Raw genomic sequence first — 5,000 nt, 5'->3', positions numbered from 1 at the left:
ATAAATTATTTTTTACCAGTGAAACATACCGAAAAAATAATATATTTTATTTCCAAAGAACTTTAATTATTCATAGAATTATTCATTGGAATGGCTCATTCTATCTTGTTATATGGATATGGAAGTTTTTTTCAGTAATCCTATTATATTTTGTTGGCATAAAGAAATTTTGGTCATTAGTAACTATTATTTTGTTAATGAATGTCGAAATTAAATCTAGAAAAAAAATTAGAAAACAACAAAACCAATAATAATAATAATAATAATAATAATAATAATAATAATAATAATAATAATAATAATAATAATAATAATAATAATAATAATAATAATAATAATAATAATAATAATAATAAAAAATTTAATTTCCCTTTTACCGATATTTTCATCAAATACAAGAGCCTCATATTAAGAATTATTATTATTATTATTATCATTATTATTATTATTATTATTATTATTATTATTATTATTATTATTATTATCAAATGGGAAGCTGAAACCCTAGCTGGAAAGCCATTTTCTTAAAAGCCTTTGTGGGAGAAACTGCCTAGTACAAATTAGAAAAATAAAAGTAAAAAAATAAAATATAAAATGTGAAATAAAAAAAAATGAAAATCACAACAAAAAGTATATATCTGTAATAACCTAAACCCCACTTATAAATCGAACACGAGGAAGTATAACAGAAAACGAACGGAATAATAATCAATTTGATTTGTCTTCATATTTACCAATTTCTCATCCCCTTAGTGGAGTCAGACGTGGAAAATTTTACGTAGATGGGAAGATGTGAAGTAATGAGAGTTTGCAAAATAGACGAAGATTAAGATAGAGGAAAATAGTCCTCCAGGTAAACCACTAGGCTTGTTGGTCCATCTATCAGGAAATTCCTTAAACAAGAGGATTCTAGCTCAAGACAGTGGAAGACCATAGAACAGAGGCTATGGCAGTACATAAGACTACAGGAGATGTTTTCCGTAGTTAGATTCTCTCCTATTCTCGCCGTGTGGACTAGAAGTGAGAGTACAACGTGTTGTAAACTTAGTATTGTCAGATGTGTAATAAAAGAAGAGACTTTGTTAGGAATATACCAGATTATTTCATGCATATGAGGGCAAAGAAAGGTACCACACCTTGAGATGGATCCAATATCAAACTTTTTGGCCAGTCATTGAAGGATCCGATTTCTCTATAGTTGTAGTAATGAATGATAATGTCTGTATTAGGCATTTGTATTCATAAAGCATTTTCTTTAGTTTTAGGTCTTAATTTCTCTTTTGCGAAATTTTTTTTTTTACACATGGGACTTTTTGGATACCTCAGCATATTCTAAGTGTATTTACTTGAGAATCATTAGACAGTAGTTTGGTAATAACAGTAAAAAAAAATCCACTACTTCAGCCATACCTTATCCTACAGTATTATATCAATAATTTATATTAAAATAATTTCGTAAAAAAAAATATATTAGTTTGAAATTGCTTAGTCTTTAAAAGATTTAAGATATTATTTTATGTTGATAATGCACTTGTGATGTTTTATGCTTGATCTGAGGTTGATTTATATGCATATGATTTGTCATTTTATATAGTGAAAACGAAGTTCCAGAGCTGAGGGGTTATACAAAGCCTACTTATTCTCAATACAAATTGCCTTTTCGTGATGTATGATATCAAGGGCGCCATGTTTCCTTCGCATTTGCCTACTCACTTTGTTCATATTCTGCCCATAAATAAGGCAAAATAAAAGAAGAGATAAATAGCAATTAATTTGCATATGCAAAGTAAAAAGATCGTAAACATCCAGAATTTATATCGTGTTAGATGAAAGGTTTGCTTTGAAACAACGACTAAAAAAAATCTGCATATCAGCATTTTAATCCTGTGTTAACCTGACGTATCACGTACTTGGACATAAGTTATAAATATGCGTCATCGGACGCTTCATCACACAGATTAAGAAATCACATCAAGTTTGATAAATATTTAACTCTACGGGGCGAGACAACCATTTTTTCATTAGGAAAAAAAAAAAAAAGTTAAAATTGAAATAAACTCTGCGGGGAGAGGACGTACTTTTTCAAATACAGTCGAAAAAATTTTCAGATGTTCTTATTCACTTATTTATGAAAAAAAATACAAATTTAAAAGAATGTATCTCGAAAATAAATTGATTAAAGTAATATACTCATTAATGAATGTTAAATATAATGATTATGAGAATTAATGAAATTAAGTAGTTGTCTAAAAGTACGAGATATTTTGAGACTGGATTATTTCTGCATAACCAGACTAAGATTTTCCTATATTGGCTTTGATAGATGTAGATTCTCTGATGTTCTCTATAAATCCTTAAAGGTAACATGAGTTCACATTGCCTTAACCTCCCAGTAGGGGAAAAATAGCGGTACACACATACACACATGCTTTCATGCAAACACACACACACACACACGTATATATATCCACCTGGATGTTACTAAGTATACCAGGGAAGGTCTATCGTTAATTTTGAATGAGAAAAGAAAGGGAGATGTCTGGAGAATGGACAGAGGAAGAACCGTGTAAGTTTAGAGAAGTTAGCTGGGGTGGATCAAGTGCTTGTTTCAATAGTTCTGTTAGAAGGTTCATAAGAAAAGGAAAAAGCTGCATTTGGCATATTGACATTTAGAGGGCTTACGGAGGAATCGATTGAAGGGTAATGTGATAGTGTTGAGAATGTATGGAGGAGATGATATGGTGTTGGGAACAATTGTAAGTCATCTGGGCGGAAATTTATCATATTTCAAAGTGTGAAGTCAGGAGAGTGACTGAGTTGATATTGAAATTAGTCTTTAAAGCTATTCAACAACCTTATAGATGGAATAATGCGGCAGTCCAGAGAAAGGGCAGTGGATGTTAATGTGAAGTTACGGGATAGGAATATGAGATGTGACTAGGTAGTAGGTTGGCCAGGGCACCAGCCACCCGTTGAGATACTACCGCTAGAGAGTTATGGGGTCTTTTGACTGGCCAGACAGTACTACATTGGATCCTCCTCTCTGGTTACGGTTCATTTTCCCTTTGCCTACATACACACTGAATAGTCTGGCATATTCTTTACATATTCTCCTCTATCCTCATACACCTGACAACACAGATTACCAAACAATTCTTCATCACCCAAGGGGTTACTGCACTGTACTTGTTCAGTGCCACTTTCCTCTTGGTAAGGGTAGAAGAGACTCTTTAGCTATGGTAAGCAGCTCTTCTAGGAGAAGGACACTCCAAAATCAAACCACTGTTCTCTAGTCTTGGGTAGTGCCATAGCCTCTGTACCATGGCCTTTCACTGTCTTGGGTTAGAGTTCTCTTGCTTGAGGGTACACTCGAGCACACTCTCCTATCTTATTTCTCTTCCTCTTGTTTTGTTAAAGTTTTTATAGTTTATATAGGAGATATTTATTGTTGTTACTCTTCTTAGAATATTTTATTTTCCTTTTTTCCTTTCCGCACTGAGCTATTTTCCCTGTTGGAGCCCCTGGGCTTATAGCATACTGCTTTTCCAACTAGGGTTGTAGCTTAGTAAGTAATAATAATAATAATGATGATGTTTGGTTACTGAGGACAGTGATGATAAGCTGCAGAAGAGTTTGAAAGTATTTACAAGTGGACATTGTTATTATGGATGGTAGAAGAATAGTTTTTGATTTGTATAAGTATTTAGGAGTACCTATAATGGATTATGGTAATATGAGAAAAGAGATGAGTCACAGAATAAGATAATCAAAAAAGGTAAAATTACAGAGCTAGAACATCTTTATGGAATATAAATGGGGATGTTAAATGAAAAATTGAAATAAAAAAGTTGAAGCTGTTGAACTGAACCCTTGCGATGTGTATATGACAAGGAAAGAACTGAGATGTTGAGAAATGGAGAGATATGTGGAAGTAGCGATAAGTTACCAAATGTGTTAGAATGAATGTACTTATTTTTAAGGTGGTTTGGTCATGTAAAAAGAAAAAGTGTGTAAAGATGTATAAGAAAGGAAGGACCTAGATACTGGGCAAGGGACATTGACAATATCCTAGCTAGCTGGACAATGGCCTAGAAACTGATCATATATACTTATTATAAACGCCAGAGCTCCTCTACACTAGGATCAGGGAGGGTCAGGCAATGGCTGCTGATGACACTGCATTCAGACCTATAGGTTCCTCAGACACCCAATACTTAGCTCAAAAGGATGGTGATGTTTCATTCACTGCAAGAAACTATCGAGTTTGAGCGGGTCTCGAACACAAGTGTGGCAGATCACCAGGCAGGGTCGTTTACAATAGGCCACCACAATTTGATGAAATGTTGATGATATTCCTGAATAGGCTAATCTTATAGAGACAGTTAAAGGAAGGCTTGCTGAAGTAACTGTTATTTTCTCTCCTTCTGAAGCCAACCCTCTCAGGAAAAACTGCTTTGTGTTGAATATACTGGATATAATTACTGATCGAAAAAACATCATTGTTACTGGATGAGGAGCAAAAACAAAACATTCAACTTTATATAATAGTTCTCGTAGGAGAGTTCATGAGGCTTGAATATGAATGTACATAATTTCATTCAGAGATTCTAAATAAGCCTGACTCAAAGATGGTCGACAGTTTCAGAGAGGAATGGTAATTACCATTAATTTTCCTATTAATTCTGAGGTCGTATTCAGGAAAACTTAATTGTTAGTCTCAAGAATACAGTCCTCTCTCTCTCTCTCTCTCTCCTCTCTCTCTCTCTCTCTCTCTCTCTCTCTCTCTCTGTGTGAACGAAATATAGTGAAAAAAGTTTAAAAGAAAAGGAACAGATAAACAATGAAAACGAAACATACATTTTACGACTATATTACGGATAAACTCCTAAAGCCAAAGATCACTAAACCAGAGAAGCGTGAATGGCTATGACCGAAATGGCACTGAATTCCAAAATGAATCCAAAAATTACACCTAAACACTACCCTAACAGGGACACGGC

The 5,000-nt window shown here is 33.6% G+C and overlaps 1 protein-coding gene across 1 annotated transcript in view; it reads left to right on the top strand.

Moving 5' to 3' along the window:
- Positions 1 to 5,000, top strand: part of LOC137618098 (irregular chiasm C-roughest protein-like) — a 110,518-nt gene that overhangs the window by 310 nt on the left and 105,208 nt on the right. The window lies entirely within an intron of this gene.

The sequence above is a fragment of the Palaemon carinicauda genome, chromosome 24, assembly GCF_036898095.1.
Source record: "Palaemon carinicauda isolate YSFRI2023 chromosome 24, ASM3689809v2, whole genome shotgun sequence".
Lineage (NCBI taxonomy): Eukaryota > Metazoa > Arthropoda > Malacostraca > Decapoda > Palaemonidae > Palaemon > Palaemon carinicauda.
The sequence above is the reverse complement of the archived record's forward strand: the minus strand, read 5'-3'. Positions and strand labels throughout refer to the sequence as shown.